The sequence below is a fragment of the Vulpes lagopus genome, chromosome 20 (assembly GCF_018345385.1).
Source record: "Vulpes lagopus strain Blue_001 chromosome 20, ASM1834538v1, whole genome shotgun sequence".
NCBI lineage: Eukaryota > Metazoa > Chordata > Mammalia > Carnivora > Canidae > Vulpes > Vulpes lagopus.
In genome coordinates, this window is record NC_054843.1 from 7,435,510 (window position 1) to 7,451,433 (window position 15,924).

Consider the following 15,924-nt stretch of genomic DNA (forward strand, 5'->3'; position numbering starts at 1 on the left):
CTCTCTCTGCCTATGTCTCTGCCTCTCTCTCTGTTCTCTGATGAATAAATAAATAAAATCTTTTTTAAAAATTTAAATAAACTAAATTTAGAGAGAAATTAGCTCATCTCAGGTGAGTGCAAACCAGTGGCCCCTTCCATTCCTGGGGCAAGTTGTTAAGCATGGGAGCATGGGTGGGCAGAAAAGCAGTCTGCTACAGGCAGAGAAAATTTGGGGGATAGAGGGAAGCTAACTGAGAATTTAACAGCTGATGTGTAGACTTCAATCTGGAGGAGCCCAAACACAGAGTTGGACATCACTGGCTGCCAATTCTCTCCCACAGAAATTTACTCAGTAGAATGGTGGCCAGGAAGTCAGAATATGACATAGAAGAAAGCAGAGAGGAATTTTGTGGTGTTATGGTGCTTAGATCTCACAGCCCTGCTAGAGTGAGGGTGATCCCATTCTCAACATATCTGAAATCAGAGGTGGGCTAAATTAACTGGAGTGGCAACCCAGGTCCTAATTCAGCTCAACTAATGTTTACATTATAGAGATCAGATCTTGATCAGAGATACCTGACTCACAAAAGGTCAAGCACTCCCTGGAAAAATTATTACTTCTCTTAGTCTCCACTATGTTGTATATAAACTTCAGCACTTAATTACAAAAACAAAACAACAAATCACGAGGCATGTGAATAAGCCAGAAAATGTGCCCCAAAATTAAAAGGAAAAAAATAATCAATAGAAACTGGCCCATAGATGACCCAGAACTGGTATGAACAAATAAAGACTTTAAATCTATTAATGAATAAGTGTGAACATTTTCAGTGGAAATATGTGAAAAATGGGGGGAAAATACAAAGAATTTCACCATAGAAGTGAAAACCCCAAAAAAGAACCAAATGGAAATTGTAGAACTAAAAAATACAGTACCAAAGTAAAGAATTCAATGAGTGCACTTAATAGCAAATTGAACAAAAAGTCTAGTGAGCTTATATCTAGTAGAAATGTCAGTAGAAATATTTCAATAGAAATTCTCTAAACTGAAACATAGAAAAAAGTATGAAAAACATGAGAGAAATGTGAGTGAGACAATATGGACTATCCAACATATATGTAATTGGAGTCCCAGAGAAGAGGGGAGGGAGGGAGGGAGGCAAAGAGGAGGAAAGAGAGAGAGAGATAAAGGAGTCAGAATAATCATTTAGAAAGATACTAGCTGAAATCTGTTTCCAAAACTGATGAATGTCATCAACACATGGACCCAAAAATTAGACCACTATCTCTGTTCACTTGTACTTCATGACTGTGTCCCTGTGTCACATTTCCCTTCATGACTGATAGAATTGGAGAGGCTGCAGCAATTTAGGGGATCTTACTAAAGGGGGTTTGAGTTTACCATTAGTTTAGGTTTAATAAAATAAATGTATGTGATTAACAATCACTTCCCTATAAAGTTAAGTTATTGTTAGCCAGTCTACTGCATAAACAATTTCCAGGAATACTCCTCCTGCCCATTGTAACAATTCACCTGGCTCAGTGACACAAATATCACAATATCATAATATATTTACCTTGTGCATTTCATTTCTTTAGTCTCCTAGGAGGAAAATCTATCCAAATAAGACCAAAATATCACTAGCATGATATTTTGCAAGAGTTATGTGTTTTCTTTTCAGGTTCATTGATGGAGTACATAAACCACACATATAAACTGGCTTTTCTGTGAAGAGTCTAATTATAGAGAGATGCCATTATAAATCTGTTCAAGCCTAGCAACTTGGATATAACAATATTATAAGTAACATATGTTTTTAAACATTCAAGAGAGAAACCCAAACACAACAGGAATGCAAAAAAAAATTATTCACAAAATTAATGAAGCTTAAATATGCCATGTAACTGCAATTTGAAAAGATGTTTTGGAATATTTCAATAAAATAAGTGAGAAATTACAGACCTCTTACATGACATATACGATGAGTGCCTTTTTTGACACTTTAAAATTTGTTAAAGCAGAGAGAAAAATATGCATAAAAATTAATAGAATATTTTTAAAGCTATACAGATGGAAATGAACAGAAATTATTTCAATACTGAATAGAGAATTTTAATAACAAAAATTTTAGATTATACCAAAATAGTATATCATTAAGACAAATAAATTTATAATAGAAATAGATTTTTGAATAATTTGATATCCAATTAATAATGAGAAATGAATGAGAGGAACACATTGCAACAAGATTTCAATTTCTTGGCTTTTGTGACACTGAATACTAACACTGATAAAGACAGTCTAAAAGTCCTATTAAAGATAGTCTCTATAAACTATCTTTATCAGTGTCAGTATTCAGTGTCTCATAAGCAGTCCACGTCACTACAAGGACATTGAATGACCATCTGGTTAGTGAGGGATGTCAATTCAAAGAATATTTAAGAAGAGTCACTCACAAGAGAACTTGAAATGCCTTGAAATTGTAAAGCTTGTGTGTAAAAGAAACTCAATAAGTATTGTCCCATTTTAATAACAATCCTAAAACTTGACCTGACATTACCAATAATAAACTATAAGGCTAAAATAAATCAATTGACCAATCTTTTCTCAACTGTCAATAATAAATGCATGTTGGTCACAGATGTTAAGAGGAAAGACTGAATTACCAATATATTCTCTCTGTTTAAATATATTTCAAAATGTATTTTAACCCCTTGTTAAATGAGAGAAAAAAAAAACACAACCCCCAAAAAATACATAAAGAGAAAAAGAGGTGGTTCAGGCAGTTAATTAATAAGATACTGGGATAAAAATCTTTTGCGCAGCAAAGGAAACAGTCAGCAAAACTAAAAGGTAACTTATGGAATGGGAGAAGATATTTGCAAAAGTATCCAAAATCTGTTAAAAATTTATCAAACTCAACACCCCCAAAAAAGCAAAAAAAAAAAAAAAAAAAATCCAGTCAATAAATGGGCAGAAGACATTTCTCCAAAGAAGACATACAAATGGCCAACAGACATATGAAAAAATGTTCAACATTATTCAGCATCAGGGAAATACAGATCAAAACCACAATGAGGGATCCCTGGGTGGTGCAGCGGTTTAGCTCCTGCCTTTGGCCCAGGGCGCGATCCTGGAGACCCGGGATCGAATCCCACGTCAGGCTCCCGGTGCATGGGGCCTGCTTCTCCCTCTGCCTGTGTCTCTGCCTCTCTCTCTCTCTCTGTGTGTGTGACTATCATAAATAAATAAATAAAAATTAAAAAAAAAAAAAAAGGAGTGGGGAGTTAAGTTCCCATTCTTTAAAAAAAAAAAAAAAAAAAAAACCACAATGAGATACCATTTCATATCACTCAAAATGCCTAAAATTAACAACTCAGGGCATCCCTGGGTGGCGCAGCGGTTTAGCGCCTGCCTTTGGCCCAGGGCGCGACCCTGGAGACCCAGGATCGAATCCCACGTCAGGCTCCCGGTGCATGGGGCCTGCTTCTCCCTCTGCCTGTGTCTCTGCCTCTCTCTCTCTCTCTGTGTGACTATCATAAATAAATAAATAAAAATTAAAAAAAAAAAAAAGGAGTGGGGAGTTAAGTTCCCATTCTTTAAAAAAAAAAAAAAACCACAATGAGATACCATTTCATATCACTCAAAATGGCTAAAATTAACAACTCAGGGGATCCCTGGGTGGCGCAGCGGTTTAGCGCCTGCCTTTGGCCCAGGGCGCAACCCTGGAGACCCGGGATCGAATCCCACGTCGGGCTCCCGGTGCATGGAGCCTGCTTCTCCCTCTGCCTGTGTCTCTGCCTCTCTCTCTCTCTCTCTCTGTGACTATCATAAAAAAAAAAAAAATTTTTTTTTAAATAAAATTAAATTAACAACTCAGGAAACAACAGATGTTGATGAGGATGCGGAGAAAGGGGAAGCCTCTTACACTGTTGGTGGGAATGCAAACTGGTGCAGCCACTCTGGAAAACAGTATGGAAGTTCCTCAAAAAGTTAAAAATAGAGCTACCCTATATAACCCAGCAATTAAACCACTAGGTATCTATCCAAAGGATACAAACAGTGATTCAAGGGCACCTGAACCCCAATGTCCATAGCAGCAATACCCACAATAACCAAACTGTGGAAAGAGCCCAGATGTCTATCAACAGATGAATGGATAAAGAAGGTGTGGTATATACACAGTGGAATATTATTTAGCCATCAAAAAGAATGAAATCTTGCCATTTGTAATGATGTGGACGGAATTAGAGGATATTATGCTAAAGAAAAAGAGTCAGTCAGAGAAAGACAAATACCATATGATTTCACTCATATGTAGAATTTAAGAAACAAAACAGATGAACATAGGAGAAGGATAGGGAAAATAAGATAAAAATAGAGAGGGGAACAAACCATAAGAGACTCTAACTCTGGGAAGCAAACTGAGGGTTGCTGGAGGGGTGGAGGTTGGGGGAATGAGGTAACTGGGTTATGGGCATTAAGGAGGGCACCTGATGTGATGAGGCACCAATTTAACTGGGTGTTAAATGCAATTGATGAATCATTAAATTCTACTCCTGAAACTAACAATACACTATATGTTAACTAAATTGAATTTAAATTTTAAATTTTTTTAAAAGATAAACTAAGGCATATTTAAAAATAAAAATAAAGCAGTAGGTTACTTTTCTGGACTTTTTAACGTGTGTGTTATCAAACTTATAACTGAGGGTGATATTTTTTTCTCTCCTACGTAAAGGTTTACTAACATACCTAAATCTACATTCAGAATTTAGTATTATTTTTTAAGTGAATGCTCCCCAAATAATACAAGCTTCAGGCCTCATGACAGAGGGCTGGCTCAGGCCCCATGTGCATCAGCCATGCTCCCAGTGACCATGGGAGGAAGAGGCTATGAGGACACACTCTCTAGGTTGTTTTAAATATATTACCAATATCTCTTATTTTTGTTTGCTGGTTTTCTTTCTTTCTTTCGTTCTTTCTTTCTTTCTTTCTTTCTTTCTTTCTTTCTTTCTTTATTTGACAGAGAGTGAGAGAGAGAGCACAGCAGAAGGAGGGGCAGAAGGAGAGAGAGAGGAGCAGACTCCCCACCGAGCAGGGAGCCCAATGCGAGACTCAATCCCAGGACCCTGGGATCATGACCTGACTGAAGGCAGATGTTTAACCTGCTGAGCCACCCAGGTGCCCCTGGTTTTCTTTCCATGCTTTATCTTTTTCCCTAAAGAGAGAGGTTCAAAAGGAGAGAATTTTCAATTATCTCAAGTTTGTCAATCCTACTTCATTGCATAATAATTAAAGCCAGAGGACAGGAATTTGGGTAAAACCATGTCCAACTATCAGATAGAATTTCAAGTACAAACGTGGGACTGAGAGATTCAAACTCACCAGGAGTGGTTTCAAACAACAGAGACAATGTGAGTCATTCTGTAGAGAAGTTGGAAGGCACCACAGGGGCTACTGGGGATGCCCACCCCCTTGAAGAACCACAGCATGACCACTCTATCATGAGGTTACTCCTGGGACCATTTATCTTTAATAGTTTCCATGATGGATAGTTTTTAAAACCATCTGTTTTCACAGCTGGGCCCATACATCAGAAGGCCTCCTGAAGGGATAAGGAGATGCTGGTGTAATCCAACTAGACAATTAATCCGGAGAAAACCTGTGTTAAGCAGTATGGCGGACACATCACTATTCTGTTGCAGAAGAACCGGTAACAAAAATCCACGAGTGTTCACTCTGTGCCAGACACCGTGTTAAGCATTTTACCAATGCTTTTTCAGATTAAGCCTTTGCCCGAACCTCAGAAGTAGGTATTTTATTGAGAGCCCACACACGAGGAAACAGGCCCTGAGAGACGCAGGCTGGAAGTTCAAGAACTGGACCACTCCCTGTCCATGTTCCATCTGCCACCAATTCCATCCTTTCCCCCACCCCAAGTGTTGGGTGTATGCTGGGGTTTCTGCAAAAACAATGTCGTGTTCTTCTAGGCTCAGTAACAGGCTTCCTCAGGAGCTGATTTAAGTAGCTGCATGACCAAAAGACCCAAAGGAAGTGTCATAATGGAAAGGTAAGTCTAGGCTTCTGGAATGTGCTGTTTGCCAGCTTTGATCTGACTTTCACTCCTTCAATTTCCCTTTTCCCATGAGTAAATAAGAATCACCTCAGCCTACATTTATACAGACCTAACAATGAGCCAGGCACCATTCCAAACCCTCATAACTCTAATATCATCCCATTTCAAAGATGGGGAAATTGAGGCATAGAGAGGTTAAGGAACTTGCCCATGGCCAGGATTTGAGCCCAGGTAAGCTGGACCTCAAGTCTTCACTCTCAGCCACTGTACATGTGCCTTATAGATCTGTGAGACAACTGAGGAGGGTGGTCTACATCAGTGCTTCTCAAAGAGTGTGGTCCCTGAGTCAGTAGCACCTGGGAACTTGGTAGAAATGCAGATTCTCAGGCCCCACCAGAGACAATTGGATCAGCAACTCTGGGGGTCTGGAATGGGACCCAGCAATCTGCCTTTAACAAGATTTCCAGGTAATTCTGATACTTGTTCAAGTTTGAAGACCACTGCTCTAAATGATCTCTAAGGTTCTTCCAAAGCTGAGCTAAGGAGGGAAGGGGGCAAAAGGCAGAGAAGTAGGAGATAAAACAGGTCAACAAAGGGAAAAATAGACACAGTGGGAGCATACTTCATAGTGTGGCAAGCACACACCCATCATGGCAAGCACACGTCTATCATGATGGGGACATTCTGCTCCAAAAAGAGCAGCCAAGGCAGTCCTATGGACAAGCAGGAGTCTGAGAGGCTGGCCAGAGGTAGAAGCGAGCAGGACAGGAGAGCCAAGTATGCACGGAGTAGGCCTCCAGGGAAACCTGGCTGATCTGATCACCCCCAACCTCTCTCGGTGCTGCCTTCACTGCTCTGGACACTTTCCACCCCAGGATGAATGCCATCACTCATGCTGGTGAAAGTAACAGCATCCCTGAGTGGGAAGCATCCTGGGGACCTTCTCACCCAGCAGGATCACTTCTAAAGCAGAGGGTAACCATCATTCCACCACAAGCCAGAAGGAGCCTATGGAAAGACAGAACAAAAACCGTATGTTCCCTAAGAGAAATAAGCCAGGCTGACCAGAGACAGGGTGACAATACCCCATGAGGGGTTCCAACCCCTGGGACTTCCTGAGTGGGTGGTAGGACCTACAAGTACAAGAGGCTGATGCTCTGTGAAAGGACTTTGACAATGGGAGACAGAACAGGAGGACACAGAGGATGGATTTTCCTTGCCTCTCTTCTGAAGGACAGTTCTGAGTCCATACAGCCTCCCTGGAGGCAGTCCCTAGGTCCAAGTACCACCTGACCTTTCTGGTGAAGCGAGGACAGACGGGTAATAAACCATCATGTCTGCTTGCCTTCCTTCCCTGTTAAATCCCTTTATCCCTCCATATGGCTTCTTTGGGATTTTCACTCACACACTTCCAAAAAAGTATTGATTCATCATATCTGTTCTTCAATTTAAAAAATGTATATAGGGGCGTCAGAGTGGCTCAGTTAGGAGTCTGACTCTTGATTTCAGCTCAGGTCATGATCCCAGGGTTGTGAGACGGAGCCTCATGCCAGGCTCTGCCCTAGGTGTGGAGTCTGCTTGAGGTCTCTCTCTTCCTCCAGTGCCTATATATATATATATATAGTTTATATATAAAAATTCTAAAGAACGTGTATCAAAACTGAGCTGAGAGTCTAGATATAAAGTGTAGTCAAATCTCTAATTATGAGTCATGGAAAGCGTGATGATCATATAATCAGAAAACAGTCCCTTCCTGTCCTCAGCTGAAAGTAGAAAATAAAGTGCCTGCGTGTGACACAGGCCTGGGAAGAAAGGCCAGGGTTGTGGCGAGGCAGGAGCCAGCACAGACACAGGGAGGCAACGGCCAGTAAGGATCCATAGCACGCGGGTGGGTTGGATTAGGACGGAATCTAGTGAGTGGTGAGCCAAGAGTCGTGCAAATCTGAACATAAGCAATATAAAAGTGAGTTTCAAGAAAATGCTGAAAATAGGTTCTGCTGCATATGACGGAAGATTGTCAAGAACAACTTTTTCACAACTCCGGAAATTAACCAAAGACTTTCAACAATTTGAGATTTCTTCAAAAAAATTACTGAATCTCAGTTAAGAAATGTGAACTTCATAGCATTTTCCCTTGGTCCCTAGGCCCCTCTTCCTCTTCCCAGCGGGGCAGTAAGGACATGGAGCTCCCCTCAAAGCCCCATTCCTAGATATTATCCTGTCTGGAAGTTCCCTAGAAACCCCAGTGGCACACATAACAAAGAACAGAACCTACACACTTGGTTAGAGAAGTCAGTAAACAAACACACCCCAGCTGCTTCCAACAGAGCCTGGGAGATGCAATTTCCAGAGCCACCACAGCATAGTATTTGGTATGTCCAGTTTTCAGCAAGAAAACATTACATTAAACATGTAAAGACACAGGAAATATGTCCCACAAGAAAAAAAAGTCAGAAACTGCCCCTAAGGAAGCCCAGATGTTCAACTTACTAAATAAAGATATTGGGATGCCTGGGTGGCTCAGTGGTTGAGCATCTGCCTTTGGCTCAGGTCATGATCCCGGGGTCCTGGGATCAAGTCCCGCATCAGGGTCCCCACAGTCTGCTTCTCCCTCTGCCTGTGTCTCTGCCTGTGTCTCTCATGAATATATAAATAAAATCTTAGGGCAGCCCCAGTGGCACAGCAGTTTAGCACTGCCTGCAGCCTGGGGTGTGATCCTGGAGACCTGGGATCGAGTCCCATGTCAGGCTTCCTGTATGGAGCCTGCTTCTCCCTCTGCCTGTGTCTCTGCCTCTCTCTTTCTCTCTCTCTCTGTCTCTCTCTCTATTTGTGTGTCTCTATGAATAAATAAAATCTTTAAAAATAAATAAAATCTTAAAAAATAAACATAAAAAATTTAAGATATTAACTCAGCTATTATAAATGCATTCAAAGAGCTAAAGGCCGGGCACCTGGGTGGCACAGTTGGTTGAGTGTCTGACTCCTGATCTCAGCTCAGGTCATGAACTTGGGGTCATGGGATCAAGCCCCATGTCGGGCCCCATGCTCAGCATGGAGTCTGCTTGAGAGTCTCTCTCTCCCTCTGCCCCTCTGTTCTCTCTCTCTCTGTCTCTCTCTCAAAATAAATAAATAAAATCTTAAATAAAAAAAAGAGCTAAAGGAGGCCGCATCTGGTGAACAATAGGAAGGTGTGAGAACGATGTCACACCATAGAAGATATCAATAAAGAAGTGGGGATTAATATATATCTGTACAGTAATTGCCATGAAGAATGGATGAGTGGGCCTCAAGTCTGCAGGCAGGTCAGTTGAGATTACCCCGGCAGACAGAGGAAGAGAAAGTTCTGTCAACAGAAGACCGCAGGCTGGGTGGCTCAAACAACAGATAATGATTTCTCACAGCTCCAAAGCCTGAAAGTCCCAGATCAGGGTGCCCACATGGTTGGGTTCTTGGCGAGAGCCCTCTTCCTAGTTCACAGACAGCTGTTTTCTCACTGTGTCCTCACAGGGCAGAGAGAACTCTGGTCCCTTCATCCCCTTATAATGGCACCAATCCCATCATGGGGCTCCACTCACTCCCATGGGCTCATCTAAACCCAATTACTCCCAAAGGCCCATCTCCAAACACCCTCCCACTGATGATTAGGGCTTCAATATATGAATTAGGAGGATTGGGAAAGACACAAATATTCAATTCACAGAAGAAAGAAAAGAGAATTTTTTTTTTAATGAATAGAGCCCCAGAGACCTGTGAGACACCCTCAAGTATACCAGCATACACATAATGGAAGTCCCTGAAGGTGCTTTATGCCACAGGACATTTGCATCTTCTGCTTCTCTGCCTGAGTTGTTCTCCCTTACATAGTGTCAGCAGAGCTCCCTCACTTCCTTCTTGCAGGTCTCTTCTCAGATATCACCCCAACACTGAGCCCTTTCTTGAGCTCCTCATATGAAACAGCGACTCCCTATCCCTCCTCACCATCCGCAGGTACTTCTTTTATTATTATTATTTATTTTTCTTATTCATTTACTTTATTCATTTTTATTTTTTATATATTTTTAAGATTTGTTTATTTATTAGAGAGAGAGAGAGAGAGAGAGAGAGCCAGCCCACATGGGCAGGAGGGGCAGAGGCAGAGAGACAAACAGACTCCCTGCTGAGCACAGAGCCCAATTCAAAGGCTCCATCCCAGGACTCCATGACCTGAGCTGAAGGCAGGTGCTTCACCACCTGAGCCACCCACGTGCCCCGACCCACAGGTACTTCTCTAATCCTCCTACACCACCTTGCTATTCTCCATGGCTGTCACCTAATGTGATATTCTATGTATCTACTTGTTTATTGGGTTGTGGGCTTCTCCCCCAACAGAAGGTCAGTTCCAGGAAGGCTGAGAGTTTGCTGTTTGGTTCACTGTCGCACAGCCAGCTCCTGGCACAACCCTGTACCCCCAGTATATGTGCAGCAGATATTTTTGAATGAATGAATTCTACAGCCATAAAAACATCTAACTGCTTTGATCCAGCAAACTCACTCCTGGGAATTTAAGCAAGTAATTTGAGAGAAAAGTTACACGAGTGCAAATGTTCATTGCCATCAAATTGTGTTTGTCGGATCTCATTTTACCAACCATGTAGGAAAAGCTAATTATAAAAAAATCGGCATATGGAGTCAGGTTTTTAGGGAAGGTTCCTTGGAAGAGAGTTTTGAACAGAATCTTGAAGAGGCAGATTTGGTGAGGCAGACGAAAGACCCAGGGAGGGGAGCAATGTGTCTGTCAGAGGAGCAAAATCCAGAAGATACCACTCAGTCATCTGCATTAGGGGTCCCAGTGGGACAGGAGTTCCAGGACCAGAGAGAAGTTGGTGGGTGAGAGAGTGCACCTGGGTAAACACCACTGAGCATTTCTCTCAATAAATGCTGGAGAATCCCAAAATATTATCAATGTGAAGTTTGCGTCTTACCACAACTGTTTTAAAATGTCTGCAAACGTGTAAAATATCTGAGATTTGCATTTCCAGATCAAGAAAGTCATTCTGCACTTCCTGGCAGATCCTGTCAAACACACGCCCACTTGGGTTTCTGATGCAGAACCTGTGCCGATGAGCAAGCGCGGGGCTTCCCCACCTGCCAAACACCTCTACACCTACCAAGGGTCCCATATCCCATCACTTGGGGCTTGTCAGCGTGTTGGCAACTCTGTCAGAGAAGATCTGAGAGCAATCTGAGGACAAAGAACAAAAAGTCCTTCCTCGAGGTGACAAAAGCCCTTTGACAGGAAAACTCTGCAGGCAAAAATATTTGAACACATTAATAACAACAAAGTTCTGGGCAGCGTGGGTCCCTCAGTGGTTTAGCGCTGCCTTCAGCCCAGGGTGTGATCCTGGAGACCTGGGATGGAGTCCCACGTCGGGCCCCCTGCATGGAGCCTGCTTCTCCCTCTGCCTGTGTCTCTGCCTCTCTCTCTCTCTCTCTCTCTCTCTCTCTCTCTCTGTGTGTGTGTGTGTGTGTGTCTCTCATGAATAAATAAATAAAATCTTAAAAAAAAATAACAACGCTCTCAGGGCATGAGCTAAACTGACCAAAGGACATTTAAGGGGCTCCATCTTAATGGGTGAGCAAATTATTTAGGCACCCATTAATCTGAGCAGTCATGTGGATTTACAAGCACCCATACATTCCTTCAGTGCATCTCTATGGGGACCTGCGTCCCATCAGGTCTCAGACCATGTGGTCTGCTGGAGTCCCCAAGAGTAGTTTCTGTGCTCAGCAGCTCTATAAACATAAAAGTTGTACAGGTCTCAAATCCCTTACCTGAAATTCTCGGGTACACTGTAATTCAGAATGCTTTGGATTTCTGAAAGACACTGAAGCATATCCTATATTGATAGCAGTCCAGTGAGGTAGACAGCAGCACCCTATATTCGAGCATGTTACCATTTCCATAGCAAAACATAAATATTCACACTAAGTGAGATAAATGAAGCTATTAGTAGCCTGAGTGTAGGTCAAGGATTTGCTTCCAAAGGAGTTTGCTGAAATGTTATGGAACACCGACTTTAAAACACAGAGCCTTCAAAAAAGGAAGGAAGGAAGGAAGGAAGGAAGGAAGGAAGGAAGGAAGGAAGGAAGGAAGGAAGGAGAAAGAAAGAAAGAAAGAAAGAAAGAAAGAAAGAAAGAAAGAAAGAAAGGAAGGAAGGAAGGAAGGAAGGAAGGAAGGAAGGAAGGAAGGAAGGAAGGAAGGAAGGAAGGAAGGAAGGAAGGAAGGAAGAAAGAAAGAAAGAAAGAAAGAAAGAAAGAAAGAAAGAAAGAAAGAAAGAAAGATCAATCCAGAGCTTTCTGGACTTTAGGATTGTAAGGGGTGGTGGACTGTGCAAACAAGGTGTTTCCAGAAAGACTTGAAACTACTAGAGACAACACATGGGACGCAGCAGAGGGGATCACAGGACCTCAAATGCTCAGGCTCAAAGCCTCAGACTCCATGTAACATTCACACACAACACACGTGTGATCGACCAAGGCAAAGAAACATCTGTGGTCATGATCACTGGGAGGACCTTGGTTAGCTGAGAACGGAACTGGACAGAATAGGGGGTTGCGGCTGCAGGGTCTGGGGAGAAGATGAGGTGTTCCACCCCTCCTGCTCAGGAGGGAGGCAGGTGGAGAACGACGGGAGATCTTGGTTTGGGAGGGGACCTGAAGCTAGTTTTTTGTGCAGTTTTGCTTTAGACTTTGCAACTTCAGACCTTTCCTGCCTCCCCACAAAACTATCAGCCAATTCTCCATATCTCACTAATCTGTTACAGCACTGGATTCAGCTCCAGGATGCACTGAACGGCTGAGATCCACCTCAGGCTGAGTGTGAGCCAAGGTCAGAGTCATCCAGCCAAGACCCAGGACACACACACCCACCACCTGCACCCCATGTCAGTGACCGCAGCCTACAAATAGTCCGACTGACATCCATGACAAGAGCCCCTGGCTGCAGGAATGGTTTGCAAAGATACCTGAGAACGGGAAGGTGTGGTCTTGCTTCCCGGCATGAAGACATGGAAATGGGTTTACCAATAGTGACACATAGGAAGCTAGGCTGTGTGGTTTAGGTGAGGCTAATAACAGCAGTTACTGTGTAGCAGCTTCTGGGCACTTTACAAAGATTAACTCACTAGTCCTCACTACAGTCCCTCGAGGTGGGCACTGTTATACTTCCATTTTACAGATGACAAACCTGAGGGGTTGAGAGGCTGAATGACTGGGAGAGGCGGGCGCTGGGATTTACACTGGAGTCCATGCTAAACGTGGTTTCAAGACCTTCATTCATGCACTTTCCACCCCGAAGCTTCTGCTGGGCTTGCTGCCTAGAGGCTGATAAATGACAGAGATAAAAGATTATGAAAGACTAGTGGATTTTTAAAAAATATTCAACAATAAAACAGTCCAATAATGTCTTCTGCCTTTCACAGCAAACACAAAAGTATGACACCCGAGTGATATGGGATGGTCTCCATTTACCAGTCTTAAGAGTTTAACCCTGGGGGTTGGGGGGCGGGGTCCTTGAGTCCCTCTTTGGCACAAGCTCTGCCTCCTTTGCCACTCCCTGGACCTCCCATCAAACTCCACAGCCTTTGCAGATTCTGCTCACAGTAGCAAAGGTGCTCCAGACCAGGCTCCTTGCAGAGATGCCAAGAACACAGTCACCGTGCTGAGCTCCCTAAGAGACCAGACGCTGGGTGCTATGGGCAATCCCAAGCCAAACTGGCCATGCATGTCTAATTGGACTCTTTGGGATTGATTATGCAGCACCAATATTTGTAGTTGAGGATTTCCTCCCTTTCCCGACACCCATACACACATGTATGCACAGACATAACCTCCCTCCCCAAGTATATATGACAAAGCAAGTCCCAGACAAATTCTGCTTCTTGTACAATGGTCACCAAGCAGGTGCAGATAGCCTGCCACGACCTTGTGCATAGATGTCATGAAATCCCAGCAACCTGCCCTTTTAGGTGGGGAGATACTGTATGAAAGTCTCTCCTGAGGCTGCACCTCAGCAGGATCCAGCTAAGCATTTATCAGTGCGGGTGGGAACTTTGGGGCCCAAGGGGGGCCCAAGACTGTTGGAGGGGTCAAGTCTGGGCACCAGGCCCCAGCCAAGGAAGAACAAGCCTGCTTAACTCTAGTGAAAGCAGAGCAGTAGTCTTCCTCAGCACTCCCTCCCAACAGGCAGGTGCCCTGTGATGGCCTGGCGCAGGGGCTGAAGCTGAGTTTGCCCCCTGACTCAGCCTCTTTCAGACCCTGTGATTCCTGGCAGAGCATTTAAGCTGGCTGTAGCCTCAGTTTCCCTGACAGTAAAATGGGGTTTGACTGCTTAGCCTCCAGGCCACCATGAGGTCACAATGAGATAAAACACAGCACGTGAAACAGCACCCCCAGCAGAAGCTCGGTACAGACGTTAGAGACTCTGATTACTTAGGGACCCAGTAATCCCTGGGGTGGGGGCTGTCCTGCATGTTGTAGGATCTGGAGCCGCATCCCTGGCCTCTACCCTCTAGATCCCGGTAACACTCTCCCTCCCAGTTACAACAACCAAATGTGCCTCCAGGCTTGACAGACATCCTAGAGAAGGGGAAGGGAAAGTTCCCCCAAGCTAATCCCTTAAGAACCACTGCCTCGGGGCAGTGGCTCAGTTGGTTAAGTGTCTGCCTGTCTGCCTTGGGCTCAGATCCTGATTCCAGGGTCCTGGGATCAAGCCCCACATTGAATTCCCTGCTCAGCAGGGAGCCTGCTTCTCCCTCTCCCTCTGCCGCTCCCCTTGCTTGTGCTCTCTTCGGTCAAATAAATAAATACAATCCTAAAAAAACAAAACAAAACAAAACAAAAAACACTGCCTCAAGGGACAGAAACCTCCAGGCCAAATGCAGTTGCAGACCTCTGCTCAAGCCAGTTGCCTGCCCTGAGGTCACCTCCACTCCTGGGGAGAATGTGGTGCACAAGACAGAAGAGTGGTGAAGAAGAAGGAAAACACCATGCCCGAAAAGTGGGACATTTGAGAGCAGCTCGATCTGGGGAGCCTACAGGTCCTCATACTGTACTTCACTCCCTCAACTTTTACTTTCCTATGGATAACGATGGTTTAGTGTTGAGCTCGCATTGACACAGATTTCTTTCATTAATCTGTTATATCAAAGAGAAGGTAAACTATTAGTCTATGAAAGGAACACAATGTATTTACTATCACCTATGGAAGACAATGGAAATGCACAGCTGCTGGCCAGGTGCTCAGGTGAGGAGCAGGGTGGACAGGTCCAGAAGGTGGCACTAGAGATCGCCCTGGGAGGAAACAGGCCAGCATTCCCATCTAAAATCAAGTCAGTCTCTGTGTGAATACCATCCACTTTCTAAAGTGACAGCTCTGGTCAACCAGGTAACAGTAAAAGGGTATGAAAGAGAGAGGCAAGAAATAAAAGGGGGGAAGGGGGCGCCTGGGTGGTTCAGTTGGGTTAAGCATCCAACTCTTGATCTCAGGTCATGATCTCAGGGTCCTGGGATTGAGCCCCGTACTGGGCTCCTCACTCAACAGAGAGTCTGCTTGAGACCTTCTCTTTCCCTGTCCCTCTGCTCCTCCCCAACATCTCTCTCTCTCTCTCTCTTCTCTCTCTCTCTCTCTCAAATAAAAGGGGAAGAGCATGGGGTATTTAAGAGTTTGGCATTTGGACAAAGTTTTTTTTAAGCGGCCATTAGTTCTTATTTCCCCTCTTTCAGGAGATGACTCTGCCTTCTATCGGTCATGAAGAAAGTAAAGTGGAAATGTGAGGCCATCTGAGAAGGCTGCAGTGGCCCTGCAGACTGAGCAGCAGTGTGGC

General features: G+C 43.8%; 1 long non-coding RNA gene across 3 annotated transcripts in view; it reads right to left on the reverse strand.

Annotated features, from left to right (window-relative positions):
• Window positions 1-15,924, reverse strand: part of LOC121479531 — a 60,192-nt gene that overhangs the window by 39,722 nt on the left and 4,546 nt on the right. For all 3 annotated transcript variants that reach the window (XR_005984744.1, XR_005984743.1, XR_005984742.1), the window contains exon 2: window positions 13,287-13,423. This is a non-coding gene — a long non-coding RNA (uncharacterized LOC121479531). The remainder of the gene's footprint in view (window positions 1-13,286; window positions 13,424-15,924) is intronic.